Source organism: Macrobrachium nipponense, chromosome 4 (assembly GCF_015104395.2).
Source record: "Macrobrachium nipponense isolate FS-2020 chromosome 4, ASM1510439v2, whole genome shotgun sequence".
Taxonomy (NCBI): Eukaryota; Metazoa; Arthropoda; class Malacostraca; order Decapoda; family Palaemonidae; genus Macrobrachium; species Macrobrachium nipponense.
In genome coordinates, this window is record NC_061100.1 from 38,290,463 (window position 1) to 38,306,419 (window position 15,957).

A 15,957-nucleotide genomic window follows, 5' to 3' on the forward strand; every position below is an offset into this window, starting at 1 on the left:
CGTTTATACTTTATTCTTTTATATTTCTATAATCTACTTCAGGGTTCTTAGTTATTCAGTGTTTAATAATTTTGCACTTTGTATAGTTTTTTGCTTATATTTAGCATTCGCTCTTTGTAAACAAGACTTAAAATTATGGAAATAATTTTAAGTCTTCTCTATTATTATTCTGAACATTTTTATTATGAAAATTTTGAATGAGCTCACGACAAATTCAGATTACTTTGATGAAAATCGCAATATATTTTTATTTGTCAAATTTGGTGCTGGTTCTTGAAATTGGGAAATAGTTAATTTTCTTCCTGTCAGCTACAATACTGTTTAATATTAACACTATGTTTAAATTCCCACAGAAGAGTTCCTTATATTTCTCAATTATTCCTTTTCAGACTGTGACGCCTCGTAGCAGGACGAAAAAGGTAGGAAGTGAATTTAGTGGTCTTATTTAGACATAAGCCATTAACAGACTCTCGCCTTTTGCGGTTTTTTCGATTTGGAGAGATTTAAAGTTATTGCTTTCTTTCTTTCTATCTTTTTTTCTTTTTTGCTTGCTTTTTACTAGCTTCTATGAAGTTTAATTTCCTCTTTCTCAATGTGGCAGGGTTTGATAGATTTGCATCTTTGCATCTTATATACAAGATCTTCATGGTTGTCTACTGCTGCCTTTTTCCTTGTTTTTGGTCCGCAACCATGTACTAAAATGTTTTCATTCAATGTTTTTTTTTTTCAGGTATAGTATGAATATATTAACTAACACTATATTTGTAACTTAGTCCATTTTTATAAGTTGTTTGGATGATGATGTTTATAATTTAAAAATTCTGTAGTGCTACTTCGAATCGCCATGATGAAATCTTTTCAACAAAGTAAGTAATAGTCTTTGTTCTTGCGTGCTTCCTTGTGCGTGTTTGTGTTCGCCCAATGCTTTCAAAATATACCAAACAATCTTGATGTAATTCAGCAGACTTATTTATTTGTTTATCTTTCGAGAGACGAGTCATTTTTGCGAGAAACCTGTTCTGGGTCGAGGATTTGCCCCACAGAAACCTCATTTACCAAGAAACCCAGAATTTTTGGCGATTAATAAGCCTTATAGAAAACAACTATAGAATGGAATATCCTTTTCCTTATCAATAAACTTTAGTAGATTCACGTCAACCGTGCATTTGATGTTTAGGCCAGTCCCTTACGACGCTGCTGATTGGCTGTAGATAAGCCAATCACAGGGCTGGAAACTCTCGGTCTCTCTCGAGAGCTCACATGGGTAGGATCTATGTCCACCTCTCCTGAGGGATACGTCTTTCAAAAGTATCCCTCAGGAGATGTGGAACATACGTCCTGCCTATGTGAACTCTCGAGAGACACTGAGTTTCCAGCCCTGTGATTGGCTTATCAACAGCCAATCAGGAGCGCCGTAAGGGACTGGCCTAGACATCAAATGCACGGTTGATGTTAATCTTCTATCATCGATATTTGAAGGTCAAATATCGATGTTTATAACAGTTTTAACCGAATAATTCAAACCCATGGAAGCTTGCGAATCTCCGGCCTGTCATAAATATTTCAGAACATACCAGAATACGGAAACATTTATAGTCAAGGTAGAACTTTTAACTTTGTGTATATGAGTTAGCGCTGCTTGGCGTGGCGTATGTTGGCTTGTAAATGTTCTTATTTCTATTATTTGTTTTTATCCTTAACTGCTGTGTATTCATGCTACTATTTGATTGTCTTTTATCAATGCAATCAAATTTACGATATACATGAAGATGTCATCCCTGTTTTGCTCTTTTTTCTATTTTCCACAAATAATAATAATAATAATAATAATAATAATAATAATAATATAAATTATTATTATTATTATTATTATTATTATTATTATTATTATTATTATTATTATTATTATTATTATGATAATACTCGTATCAAATTTTCCCATCGTTATGTATAGTATACAATAGTATTTTGTTGTCTCATATTCTATGCTTTACATAGAATATGAGACTTGAATAATAATACGTTCATTATAGAGTTTACTCTTAATTAAAGTCAAAACTTAGCTTTGTAAAAAAAAAAAAAAAAAAAAAAAAAAAAAAAAACTTTTAACCTCTTCACTCCAGTTAAGGCCTACATAATTTCTGGAGGCTCTCCTTTAATTAAACCTACTTGGTCAACGCCTTAGGCCTCCCAGATAAGCAAATATTTCGAGTTCTTTATTCCATAAGCAATTTGCTTCGAAGCCTGTTACCGTTTAGTATCTTGCAAGTGGAACTGAAATATACCTTATGAAAACAATGATCTGATGTGTTACAGAATAAGGGAAATATTGTTGTTAGAATCCCAGTCCTAAATAGTCACAGCATACAAATTTGAGCCTTATAATACCTTCCAGTCTACGAGACTAAATTTTCATTTTTATCAAAACGCCTCCATAAATTCAGCTTGTTGATAATGCTAAAAAAGAAAAATCGTATTTTGCAAGAAAGCGATCTCTTCGTCTTTGTTATTGCCTTATAACTTCGTCTATTTTGTGGCTAGCGGTATAGCGAAATTGTTACTGCCATCTGCACGGTAATATTCATGATAATATCAGTAATATTTGGGATAGGGACCATCACGTGTATACATGTCTGATTGAAAATAATGGCTGCTTCAGAAGAACCCAAATCACAACACTGCCGCCCCTTGCTTAGCCATTTATAGTATAGATATAAACTCTACCGCCCACCCTCTACTTATCTCGCCCCGCCCCCCACCCCACACCCCAACCCCTTGCCCCCAACAACCATCCCCCAACATCCTGGTGTCCTACTTAACATCTCAATATCTTCGCCATGTCATTCTTCAGGAAACGTCAGCAGAAACATTCTGCGCATTCTGCGCACAGTGACGAATCGCGCAGAATAATGATGTGAAGATATTGCATATTTACCTGGCATTTATAGCCGATATTTATTACCCTCTATTGGCAGTCTCCACACGCAACCCCATACTCTCCCGCGCCAAGGGGAGACGGGTTTTGGACGGCAACGCGACTTAATATGAATATAAAATTCCTGCAATGGGAATGAAATCGTAATTAGGGGTCGTTCCGAGAATGCGATGACATCAATCATTGCTGGCAATGATGCCATCACTCTTCCCTTATTACTCAGCTCCAGCATTGCGAACACGTTCGTTCCATCTTGGAAAGAAAACCGCAGAAAAAAAATTTATATGAATGATTTTTCCCAACTGTTTCTGTCGTATTTCGATGAAGCCCTTTGGCTGCTAGTACGAAAATTATTATCGCAAGGGAACTTATGGCATCCGGGGCAAAATATTTAGGAATATATAAAAAATTCTAAATCTCCGAGTCACATTTACAGAAATATAACTAAATTTTGATGCAAGACCATTCACGAAAGAACTAATCGCAAGAGGAAAAGCCTGGATCACTATGTTGGAGTAATCCCACGACTTTTATTGATCATTTGCATACTCTCACTTTGGCTTCAAGTTGATGAACATCTTTCTATCAAGTCATAATTTGCACGCGTTTTTGTATAACAATTCTTAAATGAAATTAACTTGTTAAGAATGCTTCGGTAGAAGAGAAGGAGAAAACTTGAAGAAAAGAGACGGATAATGAAAAATATAAAAAAAAAAGTGTAAAAGGTTCATCTTAACAAATACAACTTACCTTCTTGATTGAAATGTTTTACCGGCTTAGTATAAAAAAATTAGTATATTAGCTGAAAATGACTAGTTAAGAATACTCTACTAAAACACGAACATAGCCACCAGCTGGTATGGGCCTCGTGGTGGGATCAGCTATATTCTCGCCTACTACCAAGTGAAAGTGCCCAGGTTCGATTCCTAGGCGATGAAGGTCGGTAGGACGCCCTTCGTTAAAAAAAAAAAAAAAAACATTTTCCCTTTGCCGACCCAAGCACTGAATAATGTCCCTGGCAGATAGTAGACTGTCGTGATTACAGTCAGGGTTAATAAGTGGGTGGGACTACCTTTCTCGTCCAAGATGAAGATAAAACCCTCTAGTCCCATTACTAACCGGGCAAAAGAATATATATTTTAAATACATATATATATAGTGTATATGTATATAAATACACACACACACACACACACACACACACACACATATATATATATATATATATATTATATATATATAAAGAGAGAGAGAGAGAGAGAGAGAGAGAGAGAGAGAGAGAGAGGAGAGAGAGAAGGAAATGTTTTATTTCAACAAAATAGAAGAGGCTGACCAGGATGCATAAGGAATACCTTAATAAAGGAAAAGTTTCCATTAGATTGGTGTTTCATGGAAAAAAAGTTGAATATAAAAATTATCGTTTTTATATTACTCTCCATCCGGGTAGGTGTAAAGTTTTGTGAGAGATAATAATATATAAATAATAGCAATGTTGATAAGGGAAGAGCAATTTTGTTTGGACATTGAAGAGGGTATATGGTCAAGTGTTTGTTATGAAACAATTGTATGAAGGGTTTGAGAGTGAATTAAAAAAGTTTTAAGTAGGTCACTAGACCTGAAAAGAGGTGATGGAGTAACTAAAGGAGATGAAATGATCGAAGATTTAAGGATGTATAGGGTGGATGGCAAGTGTTTAGATGTTTCTGCTGGAACATGTAGTAGGGAGTGACTGGTTGGCTGTAGAAGTAGATGCAACACCGATTCTGTAGATATTATCCAGCAGCTTGATTAAAGAGTATTTCTCATTCCGTTTGTCTGTCTGTCCGTCTGTCTATCCTTTTTACTTTGCTTCTCTTTTCAACTCCTTCAGTAATATTGACTTCTTATCCTGCCGTTAAATTTCTAATGATTAAGAACTTTTTCTGTTAATACTTATTAATATCTATTTTGTACCGTACTATGATATATATATAGATATATATATATATAGTATATATATATATGATATATAGTATATATGTATATATATGAAATATAATATATATATATATATATATATATATGCACGATATATATATATATATATATATATATATATATATATATATATATATATATATATATATATATATATATATATGTATATATATTATATATGTATAATTATATATATATATATATATAATATATATATATATATATATATATATATATGTGTATATGTATCTATATAATATATATATATATATATATATATATATATATACTATATACATATATATATATCTATATATATATATATATAGTTATATATATAGCACGTATATATATATATATATATATATATATATACATATATATATATGTATATATATATATGTCTATGTATATATATATGTATATATATATATATATATATATATATATATATATATATATATATATATAAACATTGAATGTTCATCATAACCCACAACTAATATTTGGAAAAGTCTCCAAATAGGAAAAATATATAGCCGCAATCTTTATGTACTTAGAGGAGTGAGTAGTGGACGAATGGGTAAAAAATGAGCAAATATCTCAGACGAAATAATATGATTAAACCTGAGCCTCTTGCATGAGGAAAAAAACATATTGGAGGAGTCCAACGCCCTGTGATTTAGCTCTCCACTTTTGGGCGTTTTCACGAATGTTAAAAAAGCATCACCTGACGCAGAGATGCCTCGAGGTGACCTCATCCACAGGTATGCAAGTCATGGCCGAATGTGCAGGTTTTCCAGACAAATTCAAATCTCTCTCTCTCTCTCTCTCTCTCTCGCTGCTCTCTCTCTCTCTCTCTCTCTCTCTCTCTCTCTCTCTCTCTCTCGTATGTCTGTTGACTGTGGTATTTGGTGATCACTGTTTATATCTCCACTTATATACATATATATAATATATATATCTATATATAATATATATACTATATATTATATATATAGATTATTATATATACATATATATATATATATATATATATATATTTAAAAAATATATATTTATATATATTAGTAAACATATATATATATTCGTATATATATAATATCTATATCTATATATCTATATATATTATATATATATCAGACATTACATACAATATATAGGTTATATATATATATATATCATATATATTAATTATATAATATATATATATATATACTACATATATATACACGTATATGTATAATGTTCTCCCCCTCTCTTCCAAATTTCGAACGTCTACTCTGTTTTCCCTTATTTCTGTAAATCTCGCTTCCTTTCTTCAAAGTTCTACAATGCCCACCGCCTACACCCCTTCCCTCTCCCCTGTGCGTTCTCCGTTAACACAGATAGTCAGCCAAAACTGTAATTTTCTAAGGCTGCTAACTGAGATTTCATATTTGCATCGTAATTTGATGTATCGACGAAGGTCCATAACCACTCATTTTCATGAATACACCAGACACTTCCTTATTGGAATGAGGCGAATCGAAATGAGCAAGAAAATACGCTGCAATTTAGTTCGATTGTGGTCTACCAAATGATGAAGCATTCTAATGCTGATAGATTTAGACGCGCAATTTTATTTTTTTCCAACGCTACTTTCTAAGTTACTTTATTCATATATATATATATATATATATATATAATATATATATATATATGTATATATATATACATATATATACACATATATATATGCATATATATATATATACTTATATACATATATATATATATATATATATATATATATATATATATATATATACCTAATAAAAGGAGCCCATAGAAACTCCAAAATATAGAAAGTAAGTATTATATTTCAGAGACTGCTGTCTCTCTCTTCAGGGATGTAATTACTTACCTGAAGAGAGAGACAGCAGTCTTTGAAATATATTACTTACTTTCTATAATTTGGCGTTTTTATGGGCTCCTTTTATTAGATGGAATTCTGTTGTAACTGAACATTTTTACTAGTCATATATATATATATATATATATATATATATATATATATATATATATATATATATGAAATGGAAAGCTTTGTTGGTCACCAGTATTTGCTACATAAGCTAAGTTTCTTCGAATAAACATCTGCGCTATCTAATCAATATTTGTAGTTTCTTTATGCTTTTCTTAACTCTTGTTATCTTCGGGCAGGATTAAGTTTAACATTTATATTCGCCGATTCTACGTTATTTACATGGAGAACTCAATCTACTTATGCAATAACTTATTAAGTTTTCCGTAAAGTATTTAGTTGGAAATTTTGTTATGTGTAAGTTACTTGTAATTCAGAAATAAAAACAAAATTCATTAAAAAGTCTGGGTAGTTTTAAGTAAAAAATCATATCTTTAAATACATAAGCATGCATAAAAGAGTTAGGAAGTATTTTTTCAAAGATATATCTAACTGTAAAAGGAGAGAGAGAGAGAGAGAGAGAGAGAGAGAGAGAGAGAGAGAGAGAGAGAGAGAGAGGTGGTTAACTGAAGGTAAATGGCAGATAAACAGAAAATGTAGCACGCTTATATTTTCATAATATATATATATATATATATATATATATATATATATATATATATATTATGAAAATATGAGCTTGCTACATTCTCTCTTTATTTGCCCATTTGCCTTCTGTTAACTACCTCTCTCTCTCTCTCTCTCTCTCTCTCTCTCTCTCTCTCTCTCTCTCTCTCTCTCTCTCCTTCTATATGATATATATATGTATATATATATATATATATATATATATAGTATATATATATATATATATATATATATATATAGAGAGAGAGAGAGAGAGAGAGAGAGAGAGAGAGAGAGAGAGAGAGGCCATTATCTAAAGGTAAAGTGGCCGATGAACTTAGATAGAAACAGAGATTGTACGTAGAACCTCATAGTCTCATGAAAGAGAGAGAGAGAGAGAGAGAGAGAGAGAGAGAGAGAGAGAGAGAGAGAAGACACACCTTCCCCCCACTGCCAAAAGCGTGAGCAGGTATGCATCCTTTCCTTGTGAGTGAATGAATGAGAATGTAAATCCCTCTTGAATGGACGTGTACCACTCACGCTTGACCATGTAAGACGAGTTCGGTAAGAGGCTTCGTTTTACGATTTCTACGGTCACGATCTCTCTCTCTCTCTCTCTCTCTCTCTCTCTCTTATGAGCTTGCTACGTTCTCTGTTTCTTTCCATCTTTATCTGCCCATTTACTTTTAGTTAACCACCCGGACCACCAACACCACTCCCCCGCCATCCCCGCACACTCTCTCTCTCTCTCTGTCTCTCTGTCTCTCTGTCTGTCTCTCTCTCTCTCTCTCTCTAGTTTTCTAATAAAACTACACCTTGTTGTATAGTTTTCTGATATTTCTCTTCAGCGTAATTTCCAACTCTCTCCCTCCCCCCCACCCCCCCACCCCCCTCTCTCCTCTCTCTCTCTCTCTCTCTCTCTCTCTCTCTATCTAAAATTTCTGCCGCATTCGATTTTTCTAGTACGTAAAACCTTTCTTAGATAGGGCCTAATTTTTCTCTTTTGAACATACTTTCCATCTCTCTCTCTCTCTCTCTCTCTCTCTCTCTCTCTCTCTCTCTCTCTCTTATCCTTATCGAAGGCCTCGCTTTCCTCCGCTTTTTCTAGGCTAATTACAGAATCGTGTTGGGCGCGGCGACATAACCAAGCACACAAGAGCCGGGCTGTTTCACAATATTGGAAATATATTTCCTTTGTAAAAAGGGAGATTAAAAAACATTGGAATATACTTCCACTTGATGGAGGGGGGAGGAAAATTCTCTTGATATTAAAGGTTGAGTAGTAACTCAGAGCTGACAGCGTTCTTATTGTTGGTATTAAAAAAAAAAATGTTTCTTGACAGAGAGCCAATATGACTCGGAAAACATGAAATTTAATCATTATTATTATTATTATTATTATTATTATTATTATTATTATTATTATTATTATTATTATTATTATTATTATTATTATTATCTAAAAAAATCAAGGCACATATTTATTACTAACAGCATTGTTAATACTTTTTTAATCACAAAAAAAATAAATTGATTTTGAAAGAAAAAATGATTAATTCAGGTAACGTCTTACAAAAATGTATTTTGCAATTTTTAGGAAAGCGATACATCATAGACTGCAGAATAAAGAAGATGATTAGGTGTTTAGCAGCTCTAATAACAGCCTGTTTGTGAAGAAACACGCGTTTTCGAAATCTCTAATAAGATGGCAAAAAATGTTAGCTGTAACTCATTTATAAAAGTTTTTCTTTATTATTTCTCTTTTATGTGAAGGGATATGAACAGGACAGCAACTCATATAATAGTTGGAAGCTGTAAATTATGGTGCTTTTTATAGATTCGAATAGGAAACTAAAACCTGAATAAAAACCATTGATATACATAAAACATGCAAGAGTTTTGTTTTTGTATCTTTCTTTGAGTTTCATTATCGTATCTGGAATTACCGGTTAACAATCAGTTCTAGTTGAACAGCGCAGTGTGACAGTTATTTAGATAAGTTTACAGCAATATCTTTAAAGTGAAAAACTTGATTAACTGAAGCCTTTCAGCTGCCCTAAGATACGGCTACATAATCAGTAGTTTAAGAACAATCCTTAAGTTCGATGGCTTTGCCTAACGGCTAATCAGTAGAAGAATGTCTAACGATAGGCCTTGTAAGTGATATCCGATTCTTTTGTAGACAGCTTTGCTAAAGAAATATCGTCACTTGGAACGTTTCTGATATTTGCCTAGTTGTCCCTTGGGGAATAACGGTAATCGCACAGCAAATAAAAATTGCAGTTGCATTAAACAAGCAAACTTCCATTCTACCACTCATGAATACCGAATCCACACGAAGTTCTTCGGGTCCTTTCAATGCAAACGTCGTGGCTGGCATGTTGTGGAAAAATCGACCGGGCATTAAGTGCGCTTCGGAGAGTTCACGATGCCCCTAACCACATGTCCATGCCTTCCTGAGAGATGAAACCACGTACATATCAATAGTTCATAGGGTCAGCAGGGAGCATTTGTGAGTATAGAAAGGCAAGAAGAGGGAATGAAAAGCGGAACTGGTAAGATGAGGAAAAGAGAGACACAGTGTTGATAAAAAAAAAAAAAAAAAAAAAAAAAAAAACATTATTTAAGGAGGAGCTGTACGACATATGAGAGATCGAGTGCAGGTATACAGAAAGGTGAATAGGTGGTTTGTTGAAAATGAATGAGGAAAGAAGGCTATTTGAAAATAGAGATGTTAATGAATAAAAGATGCAAATAGGAGAATACTGCCGGATGTAAATGTTATCCTAAGCCAATTTACTGAGCATTTTGAAGACTTCTTGAATATGGAAGATAGAAAAGGGTTAGCAATAGTTTGAGAGTGATTGTGGAAGTGATTGCAGGAGATCTAAAGAGAGAAATATAGTTGTTGGAGGATGGAAACGTTCAAGAATTGATGAGACTGAAAGTGACATCCCGTGTTACAATGCTTGATAGTCCAAGTGAATGGGTGACCAGGTTTTATAAGGTATGTTTGGGTGAGGGAGAGGCTCCGAAGAAATTAGCGCAAGGAAGAATTATTCCACTGTGTAAAAAAAATGACAGACAAAACTATGGTAATTACAGGCCAATAATGTCAATCAGTATATTAGGTAAGTGTATGGTAAGAATTTGCTTGAGAAATTACAACAGATAACAGAGAAACTGGGAGCACAAGATCAGTGAAGGTTTAAGGCAAGTGTGTAAATCAAGTGTTTGTTATGAATCCATTGTGTGAGAAGTTTGAATGTAAATAAAAAAGCTGTGCGTGTGGGCACATATAAGGCTAAAAAACGTTTATGGTAAAAACGATAGGGAGGACATGTGGTATAAAATTCACGTTGTCGGGTGACGTTAAAATGTATTAAGGTAAACAAGAAATATTTTCTAAGATATGATGACAGTTGAGTGACTGGTTTAGTATGAACGTAAGCTTGAGACTTATGAGTTAGGCCTCCCTCTATGGATGTTTAATATCTTTGTGAATGGCATGACACAAGGCAAGCGTGAAAGGAAACTTGACTTAGATGAAAAGATGGTATTAGAAAATAAAACGTGAGTGAAGTGTGGAAATGTAAATGTTAGATGATGGTACAGTTCTGATTAAGAATAAAGAAGAAAAATGTGGTTAGGGTCGCAAATGGAACTAGGAAGATGTAACAACAGTGAACGTCAATATGGATGATGGACGAAAATAGCTCTTGATGCATATAGGAAATTGGAGGTAGATATAATGGATGATATAGAATGATAGAGGAAGTGAGTCAGAGTGAAAGAGGAATTTGAATGGTGAAAATTGTAAGAAAAAAAGGATTAGTAAAGATGAATGGATGAATCAGAGTTCTATAGACAGTCATGTAGTAAAAATGAAGAAGGACAGGCAAGTGAAAACTGTGTATGTTTTGAATCCTGTGGTAGAAGTGAAGGAAAAGAAGATTTAGGAAATGCTAGAGAGATGTTGCAAAAGAGTTATTGGAAAGATTGCGTCTTATCATTTTGTAAGGAAGAACGAAAGAACATGGATGACCGAGGTGAATGCACAGTGTGTGTAGAGAGTTGACATGATGCAGAGAGAGAGAGAGAGAGAGAGAGAGAGAGAGAGAGAGAGAGAGAGAGAGAGAGAGAGAGAGAGAGAGAGAGAGAGAACGTACTGTACGAAGTAGTTTTCTGAACAGGAGATCCATTATCGATTAAGCACTTATATTAATTTGAATGTTAAATCATTTCTGGTGACTCCGGCCACCGAGAAACGGGTTATCATTAAAAAGACACACACCCAAGAGCTCACATTTATAGTGAAGAAGAAATGACGAAAATCCCCTGATAGCAATAGGTCTTGCGCTTAGATAATGCATGCAAATGCAAAACATTTAAAAAACAAACTTTAGAAAAACCGATTTATGCCGTGCATATTTATGAAGCATGATGAATGCATAAAAAGAAACAAGGCAAAAGGAAATGTTTAAAATCCTAGGAAATTTCAATTTGAAAGAATATCGACGAGAACCGCATCTAGAAAACACAAGTCACCGCGCTTGGCTCCGGGACCTGAGAAAATAGCCAGAATAATGTGGATACTCCCACAAGAGCCAACCAAAATAACAGGAGAAATCATTCATTGACAATCAGAATTCGTGTCCGGAGAAAATTATAGAAGACGAGCGTCCGAGAGCCGAGAAATCTTTTCAAACACGTTTATCAGAAACAATCTGCCGACCGGCGATCGACGCAAAGTAACACGGAAATGCAGAAAAAAAAAAAAAAAACATATATCAAAGGAAAAAGTCCTAAATAAATAAGCATTGAGGAAATATTATCAAGTTTTTCTTGCATCCAGGCGAGGCAGCTGTTCCCTCTGGAACGACCAAAGTCATCATCAACCTCTTTCCATTCAAGAGACTTATACCGTTTTAATACTTGTTTTTCACAGAGAGGTTTTTGTGATCGTCGTTCAAATTAGTTAGTGGAAAGAGACGTGGGATCTCGATGCTTAGCGGTCGGATGCTGTAAATAAGAGTATATATATATATATATATATATATATATATATATATATATATATATATATATATATATATTACTATTTCACGAAATCCCTGAAATTTTCAGGGAGTTCGTGAAATCACCAATTCACCTAGGAACATTTGATCCCCGAGGGATTCATCTACACAAAAAACTGAAACTTTCCATCAAATCTTTATAAAAGAAAATAAAGGCAATATATAAACATGAATGATAATGAATGTCACAACAATATTGTTGATTGACGGATCAGTGGCGGATCTAGAAATCTTTCATTTGGTGTTCACTTAGGATTTTATATATATGATATATATATATATATATATATATAATATATATATATATATATATATATATATATATATATAAACATACACATATATATGTGTGTGTGTAACATGTACACACGTATGGTACATACATATCAATATATATAATATATATATATATATATATATATATATATATAATATATATATATATATATATATTGGATGCACACACATATAGCTGTTGTTTTATGTTGTTGAAATGATCATTAACAAAGCAAATATTTGCTACTAATAATGATTTAATGAAAACAAACAGTGTTCAATTATTCATACACATGGGGTGCCACGTGACCAGGTGGACCCCCCACACCCCCACACCCCCCCCCCCCCCCCACACCCCCACCCCACGCCCCCCACCCCCCACCCCCCGCCACCCCACCCCACCCCCACCCCTTCAAATTCGTCACTGTGACGGATTGATGTAGTTTTGGGAATTCACTAAAGATCACTCATCGACATCACTATATTGCCCTTATGATGAAATTCAATTTAATGTGACCCCAAAAGAGCATCCATTTGTTCTTCGGGCCTCTACTTCCCGGGCGAATTAAAGCTCTAAGCTCTATGAGCTCTGTTTATGGCCATTGATTAGGGGCATTCGATTCCGTGGTTCAAGGGCGAGGAGGCCAATAGACCCTCGACAGGAAACAGGAAGGACTCCGTCGCATCCTCTTTGAACCCTTCGTCCAACGCCTTCTCTCTCTCTCTCTCTCTCTCTCTCTCTCTCGCCGAAACACATACAAACAGACTGAGTTTTAAATGATAGCCATCGTTCTTAAATTAGGATAAAGATTTCTTTTACGGCGAAGGACTTTCCCTCTTTCTCTCTCTCTCTCACACGCACACACATACACAGAAACATACACACACACACACACCTACACACACACTGAATAAATTATAGGTATCGTATTTATATCAGAACAAAGATTCCTTCTACAGCTAAGGAATTCTCTCTCTCTCTCTCTCTCTCTCTCTCTCTCTCTCTCTCTCTCTCTCTCTCTCTCTCTCTCCATATATTCAATGACCGATTATGCTTTGCGGGAAGGCTTTAACAAGAATATTGAAATAAATGAATCAAGTCCATTAGCGAAGTAGCTCTCTGGAATACGGATGCCAAAATAACTCTTAAATAACGTTTAAATATATTAAAAACATTTTAAATATTTAATCCATTAACACCATATTCACTTAGTCCCTGACTACAGTTGTAACGTCAGGCCCTCTTCCTCTCCACTATCTCTTTCACACGAATATCTTTCTCACGTAAGAAGGGGACAGATAGGACAAAACAAAAACATCTATTTCAATGTCAAAACACTATTAGTTGCCGACTAACTGCTGACTGATTCCCTTCGTTCATTACAAGAACAAATAATTTAATGGTATTGGTGAATACTTAAGTGAGGTGTTAATAGCTGTATTATGGTTGTTCCTTTTTCTGTTTCTGTTGTTTTTTGTTGCGAGGAAGTGAGAAGGAAGAGGTTACGTCCATTAGGCTATATATATATATAATATATATATATATATATATATATATATATATATATATATATATATATATATTTATCTATGTGAATGCAAACAGAGTATGTATATATGTGTATATATATATATATATATATATATATATATATATATATATATATATAATATATATGTGTGTGTGTGTGTGTGTGTGTGTGTGTGTGTGTGTGTGTGTGCAACATACGTTACATATTGATGTATTTATTCAATTATATGTAAATATTTGTGAGTACGTTTGTCTGCATGCCAGGTAATCTTGGTTTAGACAAATTTACTTTTTAAATTCTTTAAAATTCTTGGAAGATGAAACCAGTGAAAAATAGATGCCCAAAGTTAAATGATATATTAAGACAACAATTGATATTACTTAGATATATAATGGTAACAACAAAAACGACAGTCAGCAATGATTTGAGAAGTTTTATAAAAATCTTGAACGAGAGAGAGATGAGGAGAGAGAGGAGAGGGAGAGAGCGAAGAGAGAGAGAGACGAGAACGAGAGAGAGAGGAGAGATTGGAGAGAGAGAGAGAGAGGAGAAAAAACTAGCCAAGAGAAGGTTACTGACGTGCCATTAAAAAAAAAAAAAAAAAAAAAAAAACAGCAGCGGCAATTTTCCTCGCTCTGTTTTCCGGCGCTCAGAAATCCATTTCAAGAAAGCAATCATCAAATCTAAGCGTTTTCCTTTCTGCCATTATTTTCCAAACCGTTCATTCCGTGACCTGAGCGGTCTCAATTTCTCTTGAGTGCTTGCTTCCTACCCTCGGCTGAGGCCGTCACGTTGCTTTTGCCTTTCGTAAAGCATTCTGTTTTAGTGCTAGACAGTACGATTTGGGGAAAGAAATGTTTTTATTTATTCATTCATTTATTTAGCAATCGCATGATGTAGACTTCACTCAATTAAAATTTATTTACTCCTATTTGGAAAATTTTACTTTTGTTGGTTTAAGCTAAAATTTGTGTTAGTTTTAATGATGTTTTTTATTTATTTTATTTTTTTATTTTTACAGACCAGCTTTTAATAAAAAAAAATAGTAATTAAGATTCGCACATAAAATTTTAGCTTACACCAACAAAAAGCAACATTTTCAAATGGGAGTAAATAAATTTTAATTGAGAGAAATCTACATCATGCGATTGCAAAACATATAAATAGATAAATAAACAAATAAATACATAAATAGATCAATCAATTTATCTATTTATTTTTTTTATTTATCTATTTATTTATTTATTCATTTATTTGGCAATCGTATGATGTAGATTTCACTCAGTTAAAATTGATTTACTCACATTTGGAAATTTCTATTTTTGTTGGTTTAAGCTAAGATTTGTGCGAATTTTAATTTTTTTTTTTTTTTTTTTTTATCAAAAGCCGACCTTGTGATTGTTAATTAATGGTAATATATTGGGAGAGACGGGAAAGTAACTTTTGGTGGGTTAAGGGACGTTTTTGGGTTTGGATATCCCAACCGTCAAGTAGACTCATGTCCTTCGAAAGGCTTCGTCAACTTAGCGTTTTTGAAAGTTCGACAGTCTTTTGGGGAATCATTTTACTAACTCTTTTCGTATACTT

At 33.6% G+C, this 15,957-nt stretch overlaps 1 protein-coding gene across 1 annotated transcript in view; it reads left to right on the forward strand.

Moving 5' to 3' along the window:
- The first annotated feature begins 389 nt into the window (after nt 1-389).
- LOC135210868 (D-ribitol-5-phosphate cytidylyltransferase-like) overlaps nt 390-15,957 on the forward strand; it is a 579,267-nt gene continuing 563,699 nt past the window's right edge. Inside the window, exon 1 of the mRNA XM_064243776.1 lies at nt 390-419. The gene's annotated coding sequence lies outside the window, so the exon portion shown is untranslated. The remainder of the gene's footprint in view (nt 420-15,957) is intronic.